Raw genomic sequence first — 11884 nt, forward strand, 5'->3', positions numbered from 1 at the left:
TATTATCTATGTCCTTGGTCAGGATAATACTAAGGTTACAGACAATTCTAGAATGACCAATATATGTGCTCATAGGATCCTCATAATCCAGATTTATAACATTCCATACCCTTATCACAGATCTACCATTCTAAAGACATATATCAATACATATATAAAATGATTTACACGACACAATAAGGTTCCCTTTTTATTAATGAAATAACATGATACACAGAGTCAATTTACAATATGTGATTAGCTCTAGAGTACCTACTCTAACAATCTTTCACTTGTACTATAGTCAATTATTCATGTATTTAATACCAAATAAAGCTAAGTGCTTATCATGCTTCTACTGCGACAGAGCTTTCGTAAGTGGATATGCTACATTGTCGTCGGTAGGTACTCTACTAATTTGCACATCTCCTATTTGAACAATTTCTCGGATTAGGTGGAATTGTTTGAGTATGTGTTTGAATCTTTGATGAGACTGTGGCTTTTTGGCCTAAGCAATGGCCCCATTGTTATCATTGAATAATTATTTTGGTTCAACAATGCTTGGAACCACACCAAGTTTAGTAACGAACTTCTTGATCCAAACCGCCTCTTTGGCTGGATCTGAAAATGCAATGTACGTAGCCTCTATTATAGAATCAGCTATAGTACTTTGCTTTGAGCTTTTCCAGCTTACTGCAACTCCATTGAGACAAAAGATAAATCCTGATTACGATCGATAATCATCTTTGTTAGTTTGAAAATTGGTATCATTGTATCCTTTCACAGTGAGTTCATCTTCTCCTCCATAAACCAAGAACACATTCTTAGTCCTTTTTAGGTACTTAAGAATGTGTTTGGTTATCGAACTAACACTTGAATTAAATCGAATTTGAGTGACAACTCAATTCCACCGTGGCCACAGATTTATAGTCGTTGCCATATAACCAAATTGCACAATAAGATAACTTCTCTTGTAACCAGGATTGGTGAATCCTTTGTCGATCCACCATAGCCATGATACATTTCATGATGTAGCCAATCATCATCGTACTAATATGTTCTCATGACACAACCTGATGGTTTCATTCTTGACGGAAAAACAGATAAGATATGTAAGCTCTAGAGATCCATTCATGGACTCAAGCAAGCTTCAAGAAGTTGGAATATTCATTTTGATGAAGCCGTTAAAGAATTTGGATTCGTAAAAAACGAAGATGAACCATGTGTATACAAGAAGATTAGTAGGAGTGTGATATTATTCCTAATATTGTATGTCAATGACATACTTCTTATTAGGAATGATATACCAAACTTGCAGTATGTAAAGACTTGGTTATCCAAGTGCTTCCCTATGAAGGACTTAGGGGAAGCAGCCTATATCCTCGGTATAAAGATCCATCATGATAGATTAAATAGGCTGTCGGGCCTTAGTCAGAGTACATATATTGACAAGGTGCTGAAGAGATTCAACATGGAAGAATCCTAGAAATGATTTCTTCCAATGTCACATGGTGTATATCTCTCTAAGAATATGTGTCCAAAAACATAGAGAAGATAAGTAGAATCCCATATACATCCGCTAGTGGGTCTATCATGTATGTTATGTTATGTACTCAGATTGATGTCTCATGTGTCTTAAGCATTTATAGTAGATATCAATCAAATCTAGGTGAGTAACACTGGACATCAGTCAAGAATATCCTTGAACACTTGAAGAGAACTAAAGATGCATTCTTGGTTTATGGAAGGGAGAAAGAGCTCACTGTTAGAGTATATGATAATCCGTGGATTATACAGTTTTCATTAGACTTTTTAATCGGATTTCAGGTACTTTCTAGTGCATTTTTACCTGAATTGTTTCTTAATTCTTGACATTTTGTGTTTCAGGCTAAAATGGACATATTGAACAAATAAGGACAAAATTGGAAGTTTTTGACTCAAAAGTTAGCGGATCTCAGAAGATAGGAGAGTTTTGAAGCAGGATAAAGCACGATGAGGTCTGTTCCAAAGAGAGAGCACCGAGAATCGGAGAATCAAGCGAAGAAGCAAGCAGAGTGGCAGTTATGTAATTTCAGAACTTTTCAAGAAGCTTCGCCATGACGAAGATTTGTACGTCGCCGCGGCGAAGTAGGCCAGAGACGAGCATGTCTGATTCTCTCTTCGCCGCGGTGACAGTCATTATTTTCAGTTTTGTTAAACGCACAGTTTTACTTTGTGTGTTTTTGCTGGGTAATTGGGGTGAGGTATAAAAGAAACACTTTGCCTTTTGTCCAGGGGTCGTCGTTTTTAGAAAACAGCTTTTACATTTTTTGGTTGAGGTTTTTGAGCGATTTTGAGTTGTAACAGGGGTGAAGATTCGATTCTAACCGAGGGATTCATCTTTTGGGGAGATCTCTTATCTTTTATCTCCTTTTTTATTATGCTAAACTTTGATATTCTCGTTTTTCGTTTTTGTATTGTTGATCTAGCTATGAACTAACCCATTTTGGGTTAGGGTTTTGATTATAATTTGGATTTTAATGGGTTAAGTGTTTGATTGTTTTATTTTCATATGAGTATGCTTTGGTTGTGTGTTTACTCTGAGTTTTAATGCTTTTATATGAAGAACATGATGAGATTGAGAAATGAATCATGTTAGGTTTCTTGGGTAATCACCATTGTAGTATTGGATGCTAGAGATAGATGCAAGAATCAATGAAATCATTGTAGGATTCTCTTGCTTAATGAGTTCGGAATTGTTAACCTTCAAATTGTTGGGTGCGGAAGGTTAATAAGGAAGAATAGGAAAACATAGCCCGAGAGGGTATGTTTAACACCTTAGTGAGTTTGATTTACAACCATTGCGTATGAATATGAATTTAGTAAAATTTTAGGTTCAACCCATGAAATCCGAATGAAGTCAAAACCCTACCCGTTTTAATTGAATTGATTTTTATCCGTGTTTTACATCTTGCATTCTTAATTAATTTGCAGTTAGTGAATTTGTCTTAGTAATAGGTTAAATTGCTCCCAATTATCCAAAAGATTTCGGTTGCTCCAACTTGAAAACGGTAGAAAACTTAGTGATTAGCTAACAATCCTCGTGGGAACGATACTCACTCATCATTATATTACTTGTGTGATTAGTATACTTGCTACATATTGCATGTTGTAGGAAACATGCATCAGTATACTATGAAGTTGTTTGGTGACAACCAATGTTCTAAAAACCAGACCTGACCGCCCGGTCGGACCGGTTCGACTGGCAACCGGTGGCAAATCCGGTCCGGTATATATAAAAAATTGCCATTTTGATTTAAACCAAATTGGACCGCGGTTGGACCGCTAGAATAGTGTCGAATCACGGTCCAATTGCATTTAAACCCCGCCGGATTCTGGCATATTTCAACGAAGAAAACACCCCCATTCGACGAACGGCATCTCCATGACCAAAGCCATCCATTTTCAGTCGCCATCATCCAGCCTACGTCGATCGCCATCCACCTAAAGTTCACGCGATGTCGGATTTCTTTTGTTGATTCCGACGAGTTCTGACGACGATGGAACTCCTTAGCACCACCATCAGATGTAACGCCCTACTTGAGGTACATAGTTAAGATTTGATGAATGACTTGAATGTTTATTGATTTATCCTCATTTGAGTCTGTATGTTGTTAATATTGTTTGGTTGGCCCTTGGTTGAAAGGGTGTATTGGTTTGGTTGAGTGGTTGCCCTGAAAATTTGTAAGATTTGGCGAAATCTTGATGTTACAGTCTTCGCCGGGGTGAAGAAGAAGCTTCGCCGTGGCGATGAAGTGCTACAATTCTCGTGTAGCTGCTGTGTGTTTTCACCGCAGTGAAGACTAGGTTGAAATTTCCCTTGAGTTTTTTAGAGAATTCTTCCTTTTGGGACTCAATGACCATTCTACCCCTAATTAGCAGGAAAAGTGGGGAGTGAAATGCAAAGAAATTGCATGGAGAATAGTTTGAATGGGGATGTTTTTGCAAAGAATTAAAGGGCATAGGTGGAATTTCAAAGAAGGAGTAAGCGTATATTGGGAAAGAGTGGAGAAAATATGAGATATTAAGGGTTTAGCTTTAGAAACCCTTTCATTCATTCTTCTCCACCGCCTCTTTAATCCTTCAATTCTCTCAAACTTTCATTCAATTTTCCAAGGATCTTTGAAGAACTTTTGACTAGAAATTGATACAAGTTGATCCTAAGTACTTAAAGGTGAGAATCCTTACTCTAGATATGAATTTATTGGTGAAAAAGTAGGATCCTTATTAAGTTTGTGTTTAAGGTTTAAGAGAAAGTATTAAGCCATCAAGAGTAGAGAGCTTAAGTGGATTCTACTTGAGCCTAAGGTAAGTAAATCCACCTAAGTTATGATTTGTATGATTGAATGATGTGTAGAGATTTATATATGATTAATGCTTGGATTTTTATGTTTGAAATGAGTTGATGAATTTATGATTGAGTTTAATGTTGATTTATGAAGAAATTTCCACCATGAGAATGGTGGATTGTGTTGATAAAAATTGGTAGAAGTATGGATAGAATTAGAAGAATTTGAAAGAAATATTTGAAGTGTGCTTTCTTTGCAGGATGTGTGATGATTTAAAGGAGTTGAACTCCAATTTTGGATGGTTAAGAAAGAAGTATAATTAAATTAGAATAGAGTTTATGTATGCACACATATTGTTTGATGAAATACCTAAAAGAAGCATGAGTAGAAGTAGAGAACCTTACTTTATGTAACATGGCATATTTGCATTTCATGAATGCATATAAGAAAGATTTTAGGCATGAACCATCCATATGCATATGTTTAATTGAGTAATCACATAAGAAAGAAATATGAGAAATGAGAAAGAAACACTCTAAGAATAGAGATAAAGAAAAGAACTAATTCTCTTAGAATAAAGAGAAAGAAAGAATTAGCACTAGAGAATAAAATGAAGAATAAGTGCTACAAAAGAGAAAAGAAAATAGGTTGTGCGATGGGGAGCCCGTGAGTGTAGAAATTTCCAGCATGTAAACCGTCGTGAGAGAGCGGTCTCCGCCATGAGAGAGTGGAATGAGAATGAGAAAAAGAAGTTGTATAGCCGTGAGAATACATGCGGATGAGAGCTATACACGAGAGAGAGTACACTCACATGGTCAAGGGTTCCGAATCCATGCATCGACCAAGATCAATCGGCAAAGAATAAGAAAGAATAAGAATAAGAGAAGAATAGAAAGAAAAGAAAAGAGAGAAAATGCATTGTTATGCTTTAGCATCTCATCCATGCCTAGTTATGATATTTTCCATGGGTGATGAGAATTGAAAGAAAGAAAAGAATAGTGAGAGTTAGAAATAGAGAAAGAACAAGAGAGATTGAATTAGAGAAAGTGACAAGAGTATGAAAAGAATTGAAGAGTAATACACGGGGACTATAGAGTAGAAGATTTACTTACTGAGCATCTTTGTGCTCACCCCGTTGTTTTCTATGTTTTACAGGACATAGGTGAGGACATGGTTGGATGGACGTCGACAAGCGGGGAGACTTGGCTGCACTATCCACTGTTTTTTAGAGTCTTTTTGTACAAATGATGTTGTACTATGTAAAGAATGTATTTATTAAGTAAAGCAAATTTTTGGGCCCAACCATTTTGATAAATATACTTGTCTTTTTATTAATATATTTTATGAATATGATAGTAGAAAGAAGTTATTACATCAGAGTCGCCGGAACCTACACATCAAAAGCCCCAAGATTCCAGCTTCGATTGGCCGTCGATCGTCACTGCCGCTACCACTCACCAGAATCTTCCCATGACAAGGGTGTTTTAGATAGATTTCAAACCTTAGGGGAGTATTATAGGGGTTTTTTTGATGAATTTCAAACCTTTAGGGACTAAAATGTAATTTTATAAATTACGGTCCAACCGACCGATCCAACTGGTCAAACCGGTCAAACCAAAACCCGGACCCTTGAACGGGTCATCGTTCGGTCTGATTTTTAAAACATTGGTGACAACTTGGTGCAATGCATGAGTGCTTATATTTGGCAAGTTCACTGGACAAACCTACCAAAGGATTCCATATAGATGGTAACTCCAATGTCTATGGAGTATATTCTTTAACGGATTGTGGTGCATGTGATCCTTAGACTTGAGATCACCAAAGCATTGTGTGTAAATATCGGTGTAGTTTGACACCAGCCTAACGTAATCCTATTTAGGGTTACCAGTATGGTAGTAGTTACTACATTGAGAAGTACACTAAGGCTATGATGGATCGACATAGGATTCATCACTCTTGGGAACAGGAGAATTAATCACTATGGTGTATCGGTTGTTGGTCTTAGCTTGTCATTGACTGTGTTAGGTTACTTGGAAGTGATTCCTTTAGATAGCTAGAACTGGCAACCAATTCGTTGTCGCAGACCTCGAGAGCAGTTCTGAGAAGGTATCTGTCCTCGAAGTTAAAGGGTTTGAGGAGGACTCTCTTCGTGGTGTCAAGGGTACCATAGCAAAGGTGGAAGGTGGAGACTCTAATGAGGGAGCTGCCCCAATGGCAGCAAAAGTACCGGTTGGTCATCTTGTTTCCCTCTTGTTGGAGGACGAATTAGTTCAAGTCTGTGAGAACTATGGGTTACTCGCCAAGCTGCGGGTGATCAACAATTGTCCTCTTGATAGCCCACCTGATGGCTTGGTGGCAACATCGAAGGTTCTACTTGTAAGTAATTGATATACCATACGTAACGCAAAAAAAAAAAAAAAAAAAATTCAGTTGGTAAATCAATTACATTTCTTTGCCTAGATCCGGGTATAGATTATGCCGTTTACATGTTTATAAACAAAAATCTATATAAAGTAAATCTATTCAAGGATTAGAATACTTACATACGTTTGGAGGCTCCTTCGAATATCTTTGATTTTGGACAAGAACACTATTCACAGTTACTGTTCACCGTCTACTGTTCACGTGATTTTTCGTCAATCGATCCAAAGTAGGATCGCACTCATAGAAGTCCAGATGAAGATAATCCGCAGAACCCTTGATTATTTTGCTAGAACAATCAAGGGCTTCAAGAATCAAGAAAGAAGAACAAGAAAAGTTTTCTTCTTGAGAGAAAGAGAGAGATAGGGTGGCTAGGGTTTTAATTGAATGAATAATTCTACTATGTTTTAATTTTAAGTTACACTTATATAGTGTAACAATTAAAACCCTATTACACTTAGGAATAGCCATGGGCTTCAACCCTAGTTCACCCTTGCAACTAAACACACCCTTTATGGTATTTTAATTAATTAATTATTATTATAATTAAAATCAATTAATATATAATAATATATTAACATTCAATTAATAATAATAATTCATTTAAATATATACATAGATATATTTAAATATAATCTCACAAATTTAATTTTAATATTAAAATTAAATACATGCAACAACCTCAGCAAATTTAATTGCATTGTGAGATTACCAAAATACATTTTCGTCCTGAAAGACAAAAATACCCTTCTCACAAATTGATTCTTAAATTATCTTCTAAATGTGTCACCCGTAGGCTCCTTATCATATCGGCAGTGAGTAGTATCGCGATTAACACCAATTAATCATCTCACTATACACAGACCAAGATTGGCCCCTAGCAAGGCATCATGGCCACTCGATAGATTCGTATTCAGCGAAACCGCAGTCTGTCAACGATCTAGTTACCATGCAATCAATTCCTTTCATCAACTGTTATCTCATCGAGACTGAGGTACAGAAATAATGTCAACCTCAGATATCCTCGACATGTTTGTATTCAGTTAATGGACCAATGATAGGAATATTAAATTTGATTGAGCATCAACTCAATCCCACTATGGCCACAGATTTAGTGTCATTGCCATTTACTGAATTACCCAATGAGATAACTTCTCTCATACCCAGGAGTGATGAATCCTTTGTCGATCCACCATAGTCTTGATACATTTCTCAATGTAGCCAATCACTACCGTATTGATAGCTCTGAATAGAACTGCGTTAGGCTAGTGTCAAACTACACCAATCGGTGCACAAGGCGGGGATCTCAATCTAAGGATCATATGCACCACCATCCTTAGAGGATTTATTCCATAGACACTGAGGTTACCATCCTATGGAATGAATCCTCTGGTGGGTTTGTCCAGTGAACTTGCCTCTAGCAAGCACCCATGCATTGCACCAGGTTGTCGGTAAACAACCTTGACAAGTGAGATCAGTCACTGCCTTTCGATAGGGTCATTCAACACTATGATAGCCTTACCATATTATATGTGTCCTTGGTCAGAATAATATTGGGGCTACGGACGTTTCTAGAGTGGCCACCATATCTGATCATAGGGTTCTCACTATCAAGATTTGAAACACTTGACACCCTCGTCACGGTTCTACCATCCTAAGGACATATATCATTACATACACGATATAGAAGAATATGTCTTTTATTGATAAATAAACATTTATTACAGAATCAATTTTACAATAATTGATTGGCTCTAGGGCACCTTCTCTAATAATTTCCCACTTGCACTATAGCCAATTCATGTATTTAATATCGAATGACCTTAAGTGTTTTTCATGCTTCTGCTGTGACAGAGGCTTTGTCAGTGGATCGGTGAGATTGTTATCAGTATGCACTTTACTGATCTGTACATCTTTCCTCTTAACTATTTCTCTGGTGAGATGAAAACGTCTGAGTATGTGTCTGGACTTCTGGTGAGACTGTGGTTCCTTTGCTTGAGCAATTGCTCCATTCTTGTCACAATAGACATCTATCGGATCAAGAATCGTGAAAACCATACCAAGTTCGGTGACAAACTTCTTAATCCAGACTGCCTCCTTGGCCGTATCGGTTAATGCAATATAGTTAGCCTCTATTGTAGAGTTCACTACAGTTCTTTGCTTGGAGCTTTTCCAGCTCACTGCACCCCTATTAAGACAAAATACAAGCCCTGATTGCGATTGATAATCATCTTTATCCATTTGGAAACTAGCATCAATGTATCCTCTTACAGCGAGCTCATCTTCCCCTCCATAAACCAAGAACATGTCCTTAGTCCTCTTCAGGTACTTAAGGATGTTCTTGATAGCTATCCAATGACGCTCACCTCGATCCGATTGATATCTACTACAAGTACTTAACGCACATGAGACATCAATCCGAGTACATAACATGGCATACATGATGGATCCAATTGTTGACGCATATGAGATCCTCTTCATTCTATCTCTCTCATCGTGTGTTTGAGTACACATATCCTTAGAGAGATAGACACCATGTGACATCGAAAGAAATCCCTTCTTGGATTCTTCCATACTGAATCTCTTCAATCCCTTGTCAATGTATGTACTCTGACTTAGGCCAAGCAACCTATGTGATCTATCTCGGTAGATCTTTATTCCGAGGATGTAGGATGCTTCTCTTAAGTCTTTCATAGAGAAGCACTTGAATAACTAAGTCTTTACCGACTGCAAGTTCGGTATATCATTCCTGATTAGAAGTATGCTCCCACTCACTTTCTTGTAAACACAGGGCTCATCTTCGTTCTTGATAAAACTGAATTCTTTTATGGCTTCATCAAAATGAATGTTCTAGCTCCTTGAAGCTTGCTTAAGTTCATAAATAGATCTCTGCAACTTGCATACCTTCTCAACTTGCCCATCAAGAACGAAACCATCAGGTTGTGTCATATACACATCCTTTTCAAGGTTTCTGTTCAGGAAAGTCATTTTGACATCCATTTGCCAAATCTCATAATCATGATATGCAGTAATCGCAAGCATAATCCAGATGGATTTAATCATGACAACCGGCGAAAAGGTTTCCTCATGGTCACTACCATGAATTTGTTTGAAACCTTTGGCAATAAGTCGTGCTTTATAAGTATGCACTTTGCCATCCATGTCAGTCTTTTTCTTAAAGATCCATTTACACCCTATGGGTTTTACCCCTTCAGGTGGTTCCACTGTAATGACTTCTTTCTACTAGTATTTTTTATAACATATACAATAAAACATACATACTTAGTATATGAAAATAGTTGGGCCCAAATTTTTCTTTACTTACAAAACATAATTCATTACATATATCAAAATAACCAGTACAAAAACTTAGCAACGATGGACAGTAATGCCAATCCTCTCTGCTTGTTGACGTCCCTCCAACCGCTGCTCACCTATGTCCTGCAAAAACATGGAAAATACATAGAGTCAATTTACAATATGTGATTAGCTCTAGAGTACCTACTCTAACAATCTTCCATTTGTACTATAGTCAATTATGCATGTATTTAATACCAAATGAGCTAAGTGCTTATCATGCTTCTACTACGACAGAGCTTTCATAAGTGGATCTACTACATTGTCGTCGGTAGGTACTCTACAATTGCACATCTCCTGTTTGAACAATTTCTCGGATTAGGTGGAATTGTTTGAGTATGTGTTTGAATCTTTGATGAGACTATGGCTTTTTGGCCTAAGCAATGGCCCCATTATTATCACTGAATAATTTTTTGGTTCAACAATGCTTAGAACCACACCAAGTTAGTAATGAACTTCTTGATCCAAACAGCCTCTTTGGCTGGATCTAACAATGCATGTATATAGCCTCGTTATAAATTAGCTATAGTACTTTGCTTGAGCTTTTCCAGCTACTACAACCCATTGAGACAAAAGACAACCCTGATTACAATCGATAATCATCTTTGTTAGTTTGAAAATTGGTATCATTGTATCCTTTCACAGTGAGTTCATCTTCTCCTCTCCATAAACCAAGAACACATTCTGAGTCCTTTTTAGGTACTTAGAATGTGTTTGGTTATCGAACTAACACTGAATTAAATCGATTTGAGCGACAACTCAATTCCACAGTGGCCACAGTTATGGTCGTTGCCATATAACCAAATTGCACAATAAGATTTCTCTCGTAACCAAGATTGGTGAATCCTTTGTTGATCCACCATAGCCATGATACATTTCATGATGTAGCCATCATAATTGTACTAATATGTTCTCATGACACAACCTGATGGTTTCATTCTTGACGAAAAAACAGATAAGATATGTAAGTTCTAGAGATCCATTCATGGACTCAAGCAAGCTTCGAGAAGCTGGAATATTCATTTTGATGAACCTTTAAAGAATTTGGTTCGTAAAAAATGAAGATGGACCATGTGTATACAAGAAGATCAGTGGGAGTGTGATAGTATTCCTAGTTTTGTATGTCAATGACATACTTCTTATTAGAATGATATACCAAACTTGCAGTAGGTAAAGACTTGGTTATCCAAGTCTTCTCCATGAAGGACTTAGGGGAAACAGCCTATATCCTCGGTATAAGATCCATCATGATAGATTAAATAAGCCGTGAGTCTAAGTCAAAGTACATATATTGACAAGGTCTGAAGAGTTCAGCATGGGAAGATCCTAGAAGGATTTCTTCCAATGTCATATGGTGTATATCTCCTAAGAATATGTGTCCTAAAACATAGAGAAGATAAGTAGAATCCCATATACATCCGCTAATGGGTCTATCTATGTTTATGTATGTGCTCAGATTGATGTCTCTGTGTCTGAGCATTTGTAGTAGATATCAATCAAATCTAGGTGAGCAACACTGGACATCAGTCAGAATATCCTTAAAACTTTAAGAGAACTGATGCATTCCTGGTTTATGGAAGGGAGAAAGAGCTCACTGTCAGAGGATATTATGAAGTTGTTTGGTGACAACTTGGTGCAATGCATAAGTGCTTATATTGGCAAGTTCACTGGACAAACCTACCAAGGATTCCATATAGATGGTAACTCTAATGTCTATGGACTATCTCTCTAACGGATAGTGGTGCATGTGATCTTTAGACTGAGATCACCAAAGCGTCGTGTGTAAATACAGTGTAGTT

This window comes from Pistacia vera, unplaced genomic scaffold (assembly GCF_008641045.1).
Source record: "Pistacia vera cultivar Batoury unplaced genomic scaffold, PisVer_v2 Contig1012, whole genome shotgun sequence".
Lineage (NCBI taxonomy): Eukaryota > Viridiplantae > Streptophyta > Magnoliopsida > Sapindales > Anacardiaceae > Pistacia > Pistacia vera.